Source organism: Coturnix japonica, chromosome 7 (assembly GCF_001577835.2).
Source record: "Coturnix japonica isolate 7356 chromosome 7, Coturnix japonica 2.1, whole genome shotgun sequence".
Lineage (NCBI taxonomy): Eukaryota > Metazoa > Chordata > Aves > Galliformes > Phasianidae > Coturnix > Coturnix japonica.
The window spans coordinates 20,952,386-20,970,112 of record NC_029522.1 but is presented as its reverse complement, the minus strand read 5'-3'; the positions used below and the strand labels follow the sequence as shown (position 1 = coordinate 20,970,112).

Genomic DNA, 17,727 nt, shown 5'->3' with positions numbered 1-17,727 from the left:
AAACTACAGGGAAAATTGCATTCCATCTTGCAAAAGACCCATTTTATTTATAATGACCAGGATTACAAGTCATGCCAACATTGATGGATCATACTTTAAAAATCTTGATAGCTCATTCATTTCTATAATTATATTTATTACAAATTAAATAAGTTGCGGACACCCTTGATATACAAAGAGACAAAATTAATTTGTGAATCAGTATTAATCTGTCATCAAACTAAATGAACTCTCTTTCTGGCAGCCTAGTGAAAGTTATGTACTGTACCAGGTTTTCCATGATCCTTAGGACATAAAAATTGTGGAAGGGCGAGATGAGCTGTTGAAGAAATGTCTTCACTTGGATGTATGTCATTTCTCAGTATGGCTTTTAAAAATCAAGAGCTGAGATCGCAACAGAAAACATTCTTGGCTACAGAAATCAAAACTGCAGTGGCAGCAGTGTGATGCCTTGTGCAAGGAGAGGCACACTCATGCCTCTCAGTAAAGGGAGAAGCAAAGGCAGCTGCTGGGATGCTCCTGGATGAGATGACAGACCCTAATACTCAACAACTGCTGCTGTGTTTAGCCAAAATCTGTGCCCATCTGCTCTGGGGTTTTGTGCGTGTTGACAAGGAGTCCTGCCAGCTTCAGGAGGACTCAGGCTTTACTCCAAGTTAGTACATTTGGAGTCGGGGAAAAAAATCTTCATGCTGCAGGTTAGAGTGCATCTTCTCCACAGATTAAAGCAAAGTGATGTAGGAAGGGTGGGTGGCTTTGTGGTTATCTGTTCCCTTGCCAGCAGCATCTCCAGCACCAGCCCAAGTAATGGCTTACATTGGAGGGGATCTTAAAGCCCACCTGGTCCCAAGCCCCTGCCCTGGGCTGGTTGCCACCTGCCAACTCAGGCTGCCCAGGGCCACATCCAACCTGGGCTTGAGCACCTCCAGGGTTGGGGCACCCATAGCTTTCTGGGCAGCTGGTGCCAGGGCCTCACTGCCCTCTGAGTAAGTCAGTGATGCTGAGCTGGCTTTTCCTCTCCTGAACACTACACAGCTCAGTGCTCGCAGAGCTCTCGGGGGAGCAGGGAAATAGCCCAGTGTTTACACTTTTGTTTTTAATTCTTCACTGGTCCTTTTTGCTTTCTGACTTCAGAGCCCTCCCCAAGGGAGGTGCACAAGCTCATCATCTCAGAGGCAAATTTCCAACTCCAGAAGGTTGGACCCCATCCAAAATTAGCCGAAACACACTCAACTCCCCCGCCATACTCTGCTGCTCTCTGTGTAATTTAGCAGCTAGGATCAACTAATAAAGTGCAAGATGTAGAAATGTCATTTAGAGTTACCTACCCGTAACTAAATAACTTTGTAATGAAAGAAAGGCCATTTTGAGCTGATGCCTTAAAGACTAACTTCATCTCCATAAAGAAAGAAATATGACTCGAACTGAGGCTGCTTACATGTGGCATCAACATACCCTCTTTGTGTTTCTGCAGGAAAGGCTGACACTGAGCGAGCTGTGTCCTTGCATCATCTTATTTTTGCTTTAATAGTCATGACTCCACCTCAGAATATTCCTGCAGCTTCAGGTCAGCTCACAGGGATCTGTTGTTTCTCTTCTTTCCAGCTCTGTTTCATGGAGGTGTTTCTGTGCTGAAAACTTTGTCTTGGGTTAACAGCAGTTAAAGAGGAAGAATGGTACCTGTTTTAGTCATAAAACAGTAATTAATTCCAGCCATTCATAAAGGAAACCTCAGTAAGCCAGAAGAAATGATTTACACATCTTCATATTACAGTGTTTTTCCATTCACCTTTTTTTTTTTTGGAGTGTTTCCTTCAAAAGACGTTCAACCCATACATTACTATTTAAAGAGTCTAATTCGACCCAGGCAATAATGACCTATAAATATTCATGATTTTGTTTAAACATTAAAATAACATCTGTTTCAAAACATCTGCAATCTGTTTTCAATGCTTCGGTAACATTTAAATTAACTGTAACTAATACAATAAACCACTATTAGGGATAATGATAATGAAGGATCCCCTATTAAGAGACACGAACAACATGGAATTGAATGAAAAACCAAATGGGGTTGTGGGGGAAGGAGAAAAACCTAATAGCCAGATCTCAAAGTTCCTTGGAACTCAGATCTGCCATTATGGGAGAGTTTCCTGTGTGTAGGACTATTGTTTAAGGGTCTCAGCTGTTGCCTCTCAGCTCCACTTGGGTCTTATTCCAATTTCCACTGTGAGAGCAGTGATTTATGGCCCCTACAGTGGGGCTTTGAAGGCAGGGGGAGGCTCGTGCTCTCCAGCTGAAGTATTTCTGAGCTGGAGAGGCCGACACAGCCCATGCAGTTGTGGTTAATGAGCCCAATAACCTCACTGCTCACCAGGCAGCCCCGCTGGTCCATAGTGCCCAGTGGCTGAGCTCATGGTGCCCACCACAGTTAACTTACCCCCAGAAAAGGGCTCTTGTTTCCTGCAATGAGGTTCTCTCTCTCTCTTTTTCTCTCAGTTGCCAGGAGGAATGACATCACATACATCTGCAGATTGCTGCGAGAGGAAGGTGAAGGTCAGGGAGGAAGGCTCACACCTCTGCACTGGTGGGGGGCGGGGGTGTGCTGACATCAGGCACCCACCTCTATCAGACAAGTGGCTGGAAAGCAGCACCTGCATGGAAACTCCTGGTGGGTCAGACCACAAATCATAAATCAATTTGTTCAGAAATTAGACTTAGTGTTCTGTAGTTTGCTTGGTTTCTTAAGCCAGCCTCCCTTTTCCCTTCTCCCACTCACCAGCAAAAATCCAGGAGGTGGTTCTCACTCGCCCAGACCAAATGCAAACAGCCAGAACAACCAAAAGTGTGGATTACAGCAGCTGGATTTACTCTTTTCTAATCTATTTTTTTCCCCATTTTTTCTTTCTTTCTTTTTTTTTTTTTTTTTTTTTTAAAGCAAAATCTATATTCAAATATGTTTACCAATTGAAACAAAGTTGGGAGCCACTGTATGTCTGTGTGTCCTCAGCTCTGTAGGAGCAGCTCTTCACCAGTGGCACCCAGCTGGAGGATGGGATCCTGGCAGTCTACTACCTTCCCTTCCCAGCAGCCATGGGAGCCCGTGGAAATCAGAGCATAAATTCAAACCATTTAGAGAGTGATTAAGACTTCCCCTGATTACTGCTCTGCATGGTATTGAATGCTTTGGATGGTGGTGATTTATTGAAGTAATATATAATACGCTGCATTCAGTTAACAGTCCCCATCAAGCACAATCCAGATGAATAAAAAAGAGGGAGAGAGTGTGCTGTAAGAGGAAATCTCCCTGGATTTAAGAGAAATTGAAATATGCGCATGGTAATCTGTGTCCAAAGCTTTTAGCACTTCAGAAAGTGCCAGATGCTAATACCTCTGGCTAAAGGCAGCGCTGCGTGGATGGCTGATGATCCCAGAGCCTTCCTCCCTCCTTCTTTCCGCCACTGACACCTGGCTCCTCCACCTGGCCTACTTTGAGGCAGATGCTTGGTTTTTTGTTGAAATGTTTTATTCCATGGTGCAGGATCAGGTTCTTCAAGGAAGGCCATGGCCACCTGTAATAGAAATGCTGAGTTATGGCTTGAACCAGTGATTGCGTACCTGGTGGGTAGGCAGGGCCACACCAGGAGAGCTCAAGTGCATGTAACGCACCTGAATAACCAGAAGAGAGGCAGGACTCACCCATTCCCAGACCCAATTTTAGGGTTGGCAGAGGAGGTAAGAGTATCTTGCTACAGATCCCTGCCTACCAGAGGCCTTTTAAAGGTAAGCTTTTTTTTTTTTTTTTTTTCCTTTGTTTCTACATCCATAGCTGCTGTATTAGGTCTTGTTCTCATTTACTGTAGCCTAGGATTGTACCCCCCCATTACTATTGCTCTACTTCCCATCACATTATAATATTACAGCATTACACCAGCTCTCCATCAGTCCCAAAGCAGCTGGGCAGGTAACGACACTGGGAACTGCAACCTGAAGAGGAAAAAGCTGGAGCTAGTAGGTACAGAAAGGAAAAAAACATCAGTATAAGCACTCAGCCCAGCTCCAGCACTTTTAACTCTTCAGCTTTAATAGTGGAAGTAGCTCTTACTTATGTTAGGCGGAGGTTTATTTATTTTCATATATGGCATTTGATATATTATCACGCCGTTAGGATCTGAGTCAATGAGATACCCCCACAGTGGGCTAATTTTAAGGCATCATCTTCAATTAACACTGATCTCAATCACAAGCTTTCCAATATAAGGTAGCTGGGTTAGAAATGATAAGATTATTAATCAAATGTTTCATCTCAAGTTTGCTTTTAAGGATCTGTGCCTCCAAGTTGGTTTTGTATTCCCCTCAAGGCATGAGAATTGGAAATAACTTTTACAAGCCAGCAACAAGGAGAGCAGATACTCTACCACAAGTACCTCTGCTCCACAACTCTGGGCTTTTGTGAAACCTGGACAAGATATCCAGAAATTACAAAAGCTTTTGAACTTCTCCAGCTCACTTAAAAGAGCACAGATGGGGAGCTCATGTCTCCAGTCATTCTTCACCCCTTTAATGCCATGCAGATGTCCCCCATGTTGGCTGAAGGGACACACAATCCTTTGTGCAGTGTTCAGAGCATAGACTGAGTTTGTGGAGATGCAGAGTTTGAGCTCTAACATATCTGAAGTAGAACCATAGCATCATTAAGGTTGGAAAAGACCTCTAGGATCAGCTAGTTCAACCATCTCCCTATCACCAAGGTTGCACACTAAACCACATCCCTCAGTGCTGCATCTTCACAGTTCATAAACACCCAGGGACAGTGACTTCACCACCTCCCTGGGCAGCCTGTTCCAATGCATCACCGCTTTAATGGAAAAGCTTTTCCTAATATACAAACCTGAAAAGTACACACAAAGATATAAATGTATATATTACATATCTGAATACATATATACACACATATTATACACATGTGTATATATATATACACACACAAACACATATATTCCCTGTAATTGATAGCTTGGCTCCATGTGAGTATATTTTGATAGGAGCAGTCAAATGCTTGTCCCTCAGCTTAGGGCAGGCACATGCCAGCTGTAGAGGTCTTGCTCCAAGGCCCAGAGGCCCTACTGCTTCTCTGGAAAATGTCTGTCAAGATATTTTAGCCTGGGTTTCATATTTTCCCTTAATCTCACTCTCAGAAATGACGGCACCATTTTAGCTGTAAATTTCCAAATCAAATTCAGCCTGACGCATGGAAAAAACCTGCGCTGACAGTCACAAGCCTGGCAGAGCTGTAGGCTGCAGGGTCTTCCAGGGGGAGGACTGGGACAGTCATTTAGAATCATAGAATGGTTGGGTTGGAAATGACCTTGAAGCATGCTCAGATCCAACCCCCTACCATGGGCTGGTTGCCACCCACCAGTTCAGGCTGCCCAGGGCCCCATCTTAACCAGCCTTAAGCACCTCCAGGGATGAGGAATCCACAGCTTCTCTGGGGAGCCTGTGCCATCACCCCCTCAGTGAAAACTTCCCCATGGTGGCAGCCCCAACGCTGCAGAGGAGCTACATGCACCTCCTGGAAGCCAGAGCAGCTTCAACAGCCCAGAGTCCTCACACCACGAACCTCAGTGCTGCAGGTATAAAACTACCACTACTTTTCAGCATAGTAACATAAAAGAATGCATATGCAAGAAACTACCATTTTTGTTGTGCGCTTTTTTTTTTTCCCCTACAGTTTGATTATCCGTCATGATAAGACATTACTTAAAGCAGCGGTGACACTGTCTAATCATTCTTGTGAAATATAGAGTTCTCTCTCCACTTCAGACAGAGCCGACATTAATACACATTTATGCAAAGCAGAGCTGGAGCTGTCAGGGGCTAATCTTTACAAGTATGATAAATGATGTTTATTTTCAGTGATGGAACGAAACACCCGGGCTGACAATAATTGTAATAAAAAGGACAGATCAACTTCTATAAAGTGATTGAATTACCAGTCTATTGCATTAATGCCTGGTCTTGGCTGTCATAAACCTGCTTTAGGTTACCAACAACCGTGTAGTAGGAAACATCCACCTTCAGCCAAATATCCTGCCCTTGACCTGTGGGGGCATGATGGATGCAGGTTTTGGCCAGGCTTACCTTTGCTCACTCACAGGAAATCAGCATTTCCTCTTATCAAGCCAACAGCAAAGCGTTGCACATCTCTTGAGCCTTGCAGAGGAGTTAGAGAGCTACAGCTCAACAGCCACTTGTGCCTCCTTGGTACAGATACAATGCCTGAGCTCCATACCCAGGGACATCACTGCTGAATTTGTTACCCATGGCTGCAACCCGTGTCAGCTAGGTCACTCTGTCAGCCTGTAACAGAAAGAATAGAAACTTTTTCAGCCTTCAGAATGGAATAGCTATTATGGGAAGAGTGAAAGGCAGGCAAATAGTTATATAGCACAGTTATATTTATGTGAATCTATAAACACGTTCATGCATCTATTGTCCTGTGGCAAGCTGGTCAGCAAGAGTGCTGCACTTCAGCTGGGAATTCTGACATAAAAATAAAAACTGAGTACAAAAGGGAAAATGGAGTTTGCAACCAATCCCTCACACTTTGGAAAACACTTTGGTTCAGGTCAATTGAATCAACTGTTTTTACATTCTTTTTTACTATTTCTTTTATAGGTTTTCCATTCCATTATGTTTATATTTAGTATATATTTCTTGTTTAGAGTATCCCACCTTTCCTTTTCAGTCCATACTTGCATAGTAGCATTCTGTCTCATGATTCATTTTGTACATTTCATGCAATGACTTACACTGCAGTACACATTAGTGCACAGCGGTGCCAAGGAGAAGCCATTCCAGACTGAGATCTTGCACTGCCCCATCCTGACAGCCGGCTGCTGACTGCTCTGACTTCCCTGAAATGAGTTATTCCCATTTTTGTCACCCTAAAACTTCACTCTGTCTGAACTGACACGCTCCCATGGGAACACTCAATTTTGGCAGAGCAGCATTTTCTGACAGCAATGGTTCAGCAGGAGATCTTTCAGCCTTTCTCAGCAATGCGTGTACATCTGTACATGAGCACATGTGGTAGTACAGTGCAGGTACCAGGAGCTGATGAGCATGGCACAGACTGGGCAGCAGGAAGCCTGCTCACAGCCAAGCCATGCTATCACCATTATTGCCAGAAATAATCCCACTCCTCAAGATTGAGGGCTCCTGTGCCATTTTGGGTAGGCAGCTCCCTGCCTGATTCCCTCTCACCTGGACCAAATGTGCCTTCTGGGATGTGCTGGAAGGGCCAGACCTGCTTGTTCAGCAGGGACTGTGCAGTGAATTCAAGGCTGGAGACACTCCTGCTCAATGGATCGTGAAAAAGAGATACAAGTGCATCTCTCTCTAAATCCTGTGACAGGCAAGGAGAGCTCCTAATCTTCTGTTTCAATCCTCCTTATTTCCTACTTTGAACCCTGAGATTTTCTAAATCATAGAATCATTAAGGTTGGAAAGACCAATAAGATCACACAGTCCAACCACCCACCATTCTAGGCCATGCAACTCAGTGCCACATCCACCCTGTTCTCAAACAACGAGACCCCACCACCTCCCTGATAAGTCTGTTTCAACACCTCACCATTCTTTCTGAAAATAATCTTTTTCTAATATCCAACTGGAAAACTTCCTGTAGCAACTTGAGGCTACTACCTCTCTATAACCTTCTGCCTGTTAAAAGGGGCTGTGTCCATAGGATTTGCATCACCAAAGAGGGCAAGAACATCTAAATTACATCACACCCAAATTTAGCAGCTCCCCTGATGCTCTACACACTCCAATCTGAGCTATTTCCAGAATGAACATTAACCTCACTGACAACTGAAGACTATTTTCCCATTCAGCAGTGATGAAAGATGCAGCACAAAGTGATCACCCAACAGTCCTGTGCCCATATCATCTAGATGGCAGAGGTGAGAAGAGAGCAAAGAGCCAGTGAAGCCTTTCAGAGCTGGGGGAGATCCCTGAAATGGCAGCAGGGTGAGCTGGGGCCATAGCAAGCAGGGATTATGCTGGGACTGCCAGACAGGGAAGGGGTTTCCAATACTGGATAATATATAAAAAAGCAGCACCATGATAAAAACTGTGCAAATAATTTTTGCACAGGGGGAATGCTGCTTTAATAAGTCCTTTAATAAGTCTCCAGCCAGATAAATCACAGCTTAAGGAGAAATTGCGGTGCTATTTATTAGTCATTTGTGCATGATTTGCTCCCACCATGGGTAGTGGAATTTCTTTATCAGGTATTTAATTTTGTCAGAAATGATTTGCGCACTGCACAGCCATTTGTACTAATGCCACCGCCCTGCAGTGCTTGGGCACCTGTTGCTGTACAAAAACAGCACTGACAGTGACCTCCTAGAGGAGATACCCTGGTGGTTCAAGGAATCAACCTTCACACACAGCTCTCCCATAGTTATTTTACAGTACTGATCCCAAGAAGTATTTTCAGAGAGCATCACTGCAAGGCTTAACAGCTGCCATGGCTGCATGTTCACTGCTGGGCAATTTTGCATCTTCACTAGCAGGACACAAGCAAACAAGGTCTTTCATAGTATAATTAAGATTGGAAATGACCACTAAGATCATCTAGTTCACCAACCCATCAATGGCATGGTAGCCTGAAGCTTTCAAGCTCTCCCAAACCAGCAACAGCAAAGGCTGACTTTGAGGAATCATTTAACTTACAAATTAAAAATGATTCCCATTTCTTGCTCTTAGTCCAAGAAACATTCACTTCTTTACTCAGAGCTCCACTTGCCAGAAGTAGCCACAAGCCAAAGTGTTTGGGCTTTGGAAGTAGCTATCTGAGAAGCACTATGAAAGCCCTGATGGAGATTCTGCCACTATGTACAGTCCATTTTTTACCTTATTCAAACACACTGTGAAATTCAGTCCCCAGATGACTGCCTGCACAAGTCCTTGAACTTGCAAGAAACACTGGCAGATGTTCGTTAGTGCATTGGTAACTAGAGAATTGGAGGCACTTGTCGAATCCGTCTGCAATGAATAGAAGTTGGAGAGCTTCTGCTGGGGAATAACGCTTTTGGTTTGGAGCCAAGTAGCCACGTTCAAAGAAGAGCAGGGGGAGTTATGGCCAGCAGTTCAGGTTGTTTGTTCCTTTTATTATTAAATAGAAATGTAAGCTGAGGGTATCTACTCCCTACCTAACCATAACAAATAGCAAATATTTGGATGAGATTACCAGATTCAGAGGTTTCAATACAGATTTGACAATTGAAAATGGTAGATGGTGTCCTACAGCTGCCCTGTTTTCCTGGAGCACCATACACACACAGGCATGCACCTCCAGCCCACCACTGTGCCCTGATGAATCCAAGTAACACTCAATGACAGATGCTGTTGACACCATCACTCACCACTTTGCTTTGGCAAGGCCTCACCCACTATCTCCACTTTCTCCAGGGAAATCTGCTGGAAGGCTCCAGGTCAGGAGTTTGCTGTGGATCTCCTTGGAGAACTGACACCAAAGTCCTTGCCAACAATGCATGAGCATCTTGGAAACTCATGGGCAGTTACTTGATATCCTCCTGCTTCCTGGTGATTTAAGAACATGGTCTTCACAGCCATCTAATGAGAAGAGCAGAGCTGCAGCAGGAGCATCAGCGTCATTTGGTGCAATAAAACATCTCCTAACCCCATCTTCCGCCTTGCACTTACCTGGCAAACTCAGGATGTCTTCCTTCCCTGCAAATGCCCCTCCAGAGCCTGAGTCTGCCACCTTTAAAATTCAGCAAGCATCTTCTACGCTCTCTGTAGCTGCTGATCACACCATCCAGCCCCTCTTAGCAGGAAGCTAATCTAATTTGATTCATGTGCTTCGAGGCCAACCTGCAAGGTAACACTGCAAGGAAAACTGTGCAAGAAAGCAGAGGCAAGAACCAGCTTGTTTGTTTGTGAAGCAATTGCTTTGGATGTGCAAAACTCAAGCACTTAAGCACTTCTTGTTAAAGTCATTCAGAAATGCAACACTTGCCCACCAGGAGAACAGCCAATGCTTCTCCCAAGGCAGCTGTCTGGGCCAGAGCTCTCGCTGAATGTGGGAGTGAGCTCAGCTCCTCATCTGTGAGCAGAAAAATAAGCAAAAGTGATCTGCTGGCAACTTTATGTACATGCAGATGCACACACATAGCTTTGATATGTGGGCCTGACTTAATTATAGCTGGCAAATGCGAAGCAGAGATATGCTTGAGAAAGATACCCGACAAAACTGTACTCCACAAAGAACTTGGTTTCCCAGAATCCAGTAAAGCAGATAGGGGCCACGTCTGGATTTTACTTGCTCTCTCATCACTCTATTTCCTGGTCAGAGCTGGGATCTCCCCAAGAGAGGCTTTTCTTGTGGTATTTCTGGCTGGGACTGGACACACCACAAATCTCATGAGAAGGTCTTTCCTTCCAAGATTCACGAGCCTCCAGCACAGATAGTTCAGGGAAGGAACTGATCATGCAGACGCTTTCCAAACTCTCAGCCTTTTGGGGGGTCCAGTAGCACTCACAATGATGTAGAGCCTCATCCTCCTCCCTTCCCACCAACACGGATGCTTGATGTCACAAACTGTCTGGGAAACTCCTTGCTTTTTAAGAAAGAAAAAACAGAAAGAGTTTTTGGCCCCAAAGCCTCAGGCCAACACAGAGCACTCACTCTGGTTGAGACTGTGTAATCCATCTCTGTATTACACTCCTTTGGAGCTCTGCTTCACCCTGGCTCACATCCATCCATGGTTTGCCACTAGATCCTTTGAAAAGGTACAAAAAAAAGCACTTCGGAGGCTGTGGGACACCCCCAGGACCTCTGTCCTGCCTTAGCTGATCTGTGCCTCAGATCCATACCCATACAAACAGGAGGGGGATTTCCTGGAGGAAACTTCACCCTGAGTACATTTTGGCACAGGGCACACTGTCTAGAGTCACATCACATGTGGACTGTGGGATCATGTTTTAGCACAAGGTGATGGGGCTTCTGGCACCTTACCTTTTCACACAAGACGGTCACTGTGTAGGAAGTATGGAGTCAGCTGAGACCTGAGTACCCTCCAGCTCAGTCTGTGACCACAAAGCCCATTTCCCTCCAGGATCCATGAGAGCCATATTCCTGAGAGAGGACCTTTCTCACCAGAGAAGCTAACACCATGTGTTCAGGCCTTCTTGAACTGAAAAACAAACAAACAAAAAAAGCAGCTTAATTTCAGGTGTGCTTTCTCCTGGAGCCTATTATGAGATGACTACCAGTACCATAAGCCTCTCTGAAAAAAATAAGACCATAGAATGATTTAGCTTGGAAGGAACCTTAAAGATCATCTAGCTCCAACCTTCATTATCTAGTTTCAGAACCCAAAATGAAGATGTTCCTACTCAAGCACCCAACTTTGATGTCTAGGAGCAGGCCACAAAGCCTCTGAATCCTCATCTGATGGAGACCACCACCTCAGGTCTGCAGGGACCTTCTGAAGTAGCTGTAAACACCTTCCATTCCAAACACATCACTGGAACATCCTTGCAGCTAGGTTAGACCATCATCACAGTCTTCTCCAATCCAGCTGCTTTATCTAGGATATCCACTGCAAACATACAGATCCCAGCCCACATCCTGCATCCCAGCCTGGTGATGGGACTATAAGCTCTCCAGCCCTGTGTTCAGCTGCACAGCTCCTGCTCATTCAGTTTGCCCAGGGGAATTTGAGAGTCCCAGGTCTTGTGTCATCATGCACAGCTGATCCACATTTGGGCTTTGAATTTTCTTAAGGTCTGGCTCTGAACCCAGAAAGGGGCACAAATGAACATGAACTAAAGGGAGCACAGGCAGTAAGCTCCAAGTAGTCTTTGGTCTGGTAGGAACCAAGGGCCCTCAGTGTTGACCCATGGTGGCATCTCCTGCTTGGCTCATCCCTGCCAAGCCTGCACTTCAGGGAAGATCTGGGTGATGGCAAAAGGCACGTGTAAGATAAGTGTGAAGGATCAGAACACAGGATTGATCAGGGAATACAAATTTCCAGAGTGGAGGTGAGGTAGTAGGCTTCAGATAGACAATAAACTCTGAGAAGAAGGAAAAACAAAAATTTCTATGCCATTCTTTGCACAAGAAGTCAAGGGCTTCAAGTGCAGCAATAAAGATATAGGTTAGACAGCAAGAATATCTTGCCAACAAAGACACAGACTGTGAGAAACCTGCAAAATTCCTCCCATTAGTGATGTCCTCAAACTGGTTAGACCAATACACGTGTCAGGCAGGAGATGGATTGATTTGATCCTGCCTTTGGGCTAATGGATGGTTTAGGTAGGACCTCACCAGGTCTGTGCCACTTCTCTCCTCTCCCTGGAAGCACTGGAGGTCTCGACGGAAAATGTCACCTGCCTGAGGTAGCAAATCTCTTGCTGTCATCCTCCTCCACTCTCCATTCATGCTGTCTATGTCCTACCTTGGATTAAGGGAGCTGCCAGTGCAGATGAGTTTGACCTGTGGGAGGGGAGAAAGGGGAGATATAGAACATTAACGTCAGTGGAAAACACTAAAGGTGCTGAAGCATGGTGATCAGGCAGCAGAGAAGCGAGACAAAGCTCTACAGCTCCACGATGGGATATACGGAGACACTAAGCTCCCTCGCAATCAGTGTGAACACTTTCCACCCCCATTTCCTATTATTTTTAATAGCAGCAGACCATTCCATACCATATTTCCAAACAACAGCCGTTAAAGTGTCATAAAACACCCACAGGTGACTAAAATGTTGTGCCTTTGCAGCAGAGCCAGTGGCAAGCAGAACCTCCCCACTGCCTTCCCTCCGGCTCCTGCACCAGCACCCATGGTAGATTGGACTCTACTGGAATCTAGGATAAAACAGCCGGATTTAATTTAATGCAAGCCCCCCTTCCCATGTGCTCAGCTGTAGGAAGCCAGGCGGGTTTTCAGTCAAGCTCTCCTCCACCACCTAGTGGGAAAACAGATTTTTCCCACCTTGGCAAGTATTGAGATGAGCAGGGTCGCTTGTGGGGTGCTGGGACAAGCCTTGTGCAGTCATACAGGGCACATCCTACATCTCGCAGAGAGCAAAGCAACACCAGGTCAGCACGCTGGGCAAAGATGCCTTCTCCAATATGTTGTACTTCTACATAGAGACAGCCGAGCGCATTTTCTGATCCATCACAGACTAAAAGAGCATTTAATTTTAAACAAAAACAAAACAATCAACAGTATTTCCCATTTGTGCACAAGCTTTTCCTGCTACCCACCACCCTGGCCACATACGGGGCCCAGCACCTGCACCCCGGCCGTCAGCGTCCAGCCCCACGGCAGCTCTTGGAGGAGCAAAGCTCTGGCCAAGCTCCCACACAGGTAATTGCTGTCTGCTGGCCTCACTCCCCCTGCAGATACAGCCGCCTTCATTTCCTGTCCTAAACTGCAGGGCAGCGTCGCTGCGTGCTGTTAAACAGCTGCCAGGCGCTACCCAGAGGGGCTCACACTTTGGAGGTGGATAGCACAAGAAAGGCAGCAATAGGGGCACTGAGCCAGGTTACGGCTTGTCTCTCCCTGTGGCACAATTTGGGCACCACCACCTCGCCATGCTCTTTCACACGTGCCCAAAATCTGGATACACACAACCCATCCCCTTCCTCACAGCTCTTTTCTCCATTCCCACTTAAATGGAGGGAGTAAAGGGTTAATGGGGTTTTCTTTCTCCTCGCAAACTGGGACCCCTGTGAGTTTTATGGGGAGGGCTGGTGGGGGCGGAGGGATGGGGCGGGGGAAGAGAATTTGCTTTATGGCTTTGACAGGAACTCCCATCATGGTATAATTATGGAAGTGAGAAGTCTGCATGTAATGAAGACCATATGCCGCGTTAAAACACACACGCACAAATATTAGGCCCCCGTGAGGCAGGCGGGGGGAGCAGGAAGGGGTGGGGGACACAGGCCCAGCCCTCCCCAAAATGCATGGGCTCAGATTTTCCAGCCTGAAGTGTGCAGCAGGACCTGGGCACTGGGACAGCACAGTCTGAGCCTGCTTTGGGGTGAAAAACATCCGGTTTGAATAATGCATTGAATGGAAGAGTGAGCCACTGGTGCCAGAAAAAGGGCTTTCGCCCCTTGGAGGCCAGAGGACCCCAAGGAAGGGGAGCAGGTTGTCCCCCCTGCAGTGCTTTTCCTTTGGTTCCAAGCAGCCCTTGGACTGGAAATGACAACTTCAGCAACTGCCAGGGCCACCCAGTTGGTGCTTGATGCCCCTGTGCCATCCTCCCCATCACCCAGCCTGCTCTTATAACGAGCAGCTTTCCTGGCTACAGCACAGTCATCTCACATATCCCACATGTCTGCTGCTCCACAACTCCAACTCACCATAGGGCCTTGGGGCTGCTTTGGGACCCCTACAGTTCACACACTTTCACGCAGGGCTATCATTGTCCTATCTCACTCGTGGGGGTCACAGTTCTATCCATCTCCTTCCTTGCTGACCATCAGCAGACCCCATTTATTGTCCTCTGGATCACTTTTGCTCACCCAGTGGTACCTCTCCATATAAATTCTTCTTTTTCCTGCATTTATACATGTACCACTGTATGCCTTCCAAAACAAATAACCACCTTCCACCACCCTGAGCTGCTGCCATGGACTCACTGCGGACAAACAGTTGGGAGGCTGTAGCGAGGTGGGGGTCAGCCTCTTCTCCTGGGCAGCTTCGAGAAGATGAGAGAAAGTGGCTTCAAGTCATGCCAGGGGAGGTTCAGGATGGCTTTTAGGAAACATTTATTCTCCAAAAGAGCAGCAATGTGCTGGAACAGGCTGCCCAAGGAAGCTTTGCAGCCCCTTTTGTGAGACAATGCTGTCACATGGAGGGGAAGTGCAGGTGTGGTGCAAGCAGGGCGCACACAGCAAGGAGCGACCTCGTCCTCTCCTGGTCCTCGGCTGTGATCCACAATTCCCGTCATGCACAGTGTGTCATTTCCCATGAGTACCTGCCTGTTTCTGCCATCTGCCACGATTTATAGAAAATGGGCAGTGATTAATAGCCCAGTCAATGCCGAGTGAAGCCATTTTCTTTCATTTACCTGCTCCCTGACCTCCCCGCACAGTCCCAGACAGGGGCTGGGGAAGTGTATTAATCATGCACTTAAAAAATATTTAAAAGGGGAGATTGGCCGGGAGCTCGGTTGTTTTTATGGAGTCGTTTTCTATAGAGGGTGCAAGCTAATTGCCAGATAAAACAGACGGGCTCTTTGAAATGGAAATGAGCCACTTGGAGGTACTCAGTGCTTGAGCGATGCCCTAACCCCATGCTCCCCATCACCTACCTGAGACCAAGCACAGCAGTGGCAACAGCTCTCAGGCACCAGCTCAAAGTCTTGGGAACACTGAGAAGTCCATCACAGTGAGGTCTGTGCTCCTGAGGTGCTGGCATCAGGGTAGGACAGAGAGCAATGCAATGGAACCCAAAGTAATACAATGCAACCCTAATCCTAGCCCATACCCAATGCAAGGCAATGCAAACAGAATGAAACACAACCTTAAACCTGACCCTAACCTTCACTCTCACCCTAGCCTTCCTGTAACCCTAACCATGCATTGCATCCATGCCCAGGTGGCAAACATGAGATCCTACAACTGGATAAGGATATTGAGGGGAAAGATCTGACTTCCTGTGACACTGGAGGAAGAAAGTGTTCCAGAGGACACAGTTGCAGGGCTTCCAAGTGTAAATCTGACATTTCCTTTCCCTGCAATACAGCCCTGGCGGCACCATGGACACTGTGTACAGCTACATAACCACCTGGAAAATACCTTTCTGACATGTGCCCCTACCAACAGGCAGGGCTGACAGCAATAAAACGAAAATCCCCCATCAAGCCAAACAAAATTATTGAGTTATTCTCACCCACTGGAGACCAAAGCTTTGTTGACAACTTAATTAACTGTGTTTGTAATGAATTTTTTTGGCCACATGCAACACACTAATTATCAAAGCAAACCTTAATCTCTTTCCAGGCACATCAAAGTAGTAAGAGCAAAAAATATTTACATCAGTCTCAGATAAAATTCTTCGCACTAATTCTAACATAATTAAAATTATGTTAGGGCTAAGGTAATTATGCAAGGTGCTTATACAGCATAACAATGTAAAGGAGCTTGTGCTTTTTTTTCCCCACCTGTATTCAATCAGCAAGCCCTCAAATGTGTTTAATGTCTATTGAGTGCTGTCCAGAAGAGGGCCATGAAGATGATCAAAGGGTTGGAGCACTTCTCCTATGAAGACAAGTTGAGGGAGCTTGGAGAAGAGAGGGCTCCAGGGAGATCTCACCGTGGCTGGCTTTCCAGTACTTGAGGGGAGCTTACAAGCAGGAGAGGAACTGACTTTTTACAAGTAGAGAATATGACAAGAGAGAACAGCTTTAAACTAAAAGAGGGGAAATTTAGCTTAGATGTTAGGAAAAAATCCCGCACTCAGAAAGTGATGGGGCACTGAAACAGAGAAGCTGTGGATGCCCCATCCCTGAAGGAGTTCAAGGCCAGGTTGGATGGGGCCCCAAGCAGCCTGATCTAGTAGTTGGCAACCCTGTCCATGGCAGGGGATTTAGAACCAGATGGTCTTTCAGGACCCTTCCAACCTAAGCCATTCTATGACTAAAAGTTTTAAGTCTTCCTGGTAAGGAAGGAATGTTAAACCTTGTTTATGCAAATTTGATGACCAATAGATGGGAAGGACTGTGCCCATTCCAAGGGATGTCCACCCAGGAAAAGTGTATATGATAGGGAGAGAGAAGACAGCAGAAGAGCGCCAAAGGACTAAGCTGAACCCACCTGAACCCAGCACAAATGTCCTCCTCCCTGTGGCTCACAAAGGCTGGGACACAGCCAGGAGTTCTTGTAACAGTTCTGGCCATTGCATCAACCATAAACCACTCTGGACTCAGACCAAAGTTTCATTTTCAGAGCAGAAAATATCTGTAATCTCACATTTTCTTGTTTTCTTGTATTAGCAAAGCACAGGTATCAAACTGAAGGCAAGCTAAGAGATGGATGAATGAGCTCTCAGGAGCCAATACCTCTGCTGCTCCATAGATTCAGCAAGAGGGTTTATGAGAAGACAGCCCATTAAGCACAACATCCCTTCAAGACAGATGAGGAGTTCCTCACAGGTATTAAAAACAGCTTTCCCATTGCCAACAAGAGTCTGGTGTTACCTATCATGCAATGACTGGCATTACCCCCAAGGAGAAAGGGCACTGTCACATCCCAGTGTCCTCATACAGTGAGTGAGCTATTACAGACAGCTCCCACATTCCTCGGGTTGCTGAGCAGCTTGAAACTCCTTTTTTAAACCTTCAAAGTTCCTGTGGGATTAGAGCTCGGTTTGACCTCTGACAGTGCTGACTGATGCTTTAGGAGCTGGGAAGATCGTTAGAGCTCTTTGTCCTTGGCCTTTCAGCAGGGGTCAGGACATTTACACTGCTGCCAGCACGGAGGAGGAGGAGAGGTGCTGGTGGTGCTCCCTAGTGGCAGCCTGCACAGGGAGGCAGCGTGCAGATGTTACCTGAACATCTGGAGCAGCAGTGGGACGGCAGAGAGAGAACACAGCTGGGAGGCAGCTGAACATCAGGGGTGCAGGAAAAACAGCCAGAAACAAGCAGGGGGAGGGACAGGCTACTGGCTTGTGCG

The 17,727-nt window shown here is 46.2% G+C and overlaps 1 long non-coding RNA gene across 5 annotated transcripts in view; it reads right to left on the bottom strand.

Annotated features, from left to right (window-relative positions):
* Positions 1–1,571: 1,571 nt before the first annotated feature.
* The window catches only part of LOC107316861, a 33,806-nt gene continuing 17,650 nt past the window's right edge, over positions 1,572–17,727 (bottom strand). Inside the window, exons 3-11 of one of the 5 annotated variants that reach the window (XR_004308028.1) lie at positions 12,368–12,535; positions 11,054–11,231; positions 9,739–10,655; positions 9,438–9,666; positions 6,145–6,363; positions 3,392–3,572; positions 2,624–2,668; positions 2,441–2,537; positions 1,572–1,680 (exon numbers count right to left, since the gene is read on the bottom strand). This is a non-coding gene — a long non-coding RNA (uncharacterized LOC107316861). Of the gene's footprint in view, positions 1,681–2,440; positions 2,669–3,391; positions 3,573–6,144; positions 6,364–9,437; positions 9,667–9,738; positions 10,656–11,053; positions 11,232–12,367; positions 12,536–13,033; positions 16,332–17,727 lie in introns of those variants that run through there. The other 4 variants (XR_004308029.1, XR_004308027.1, XR_004308030.1 and 1 more) reach the window with 4 other exon arrangements.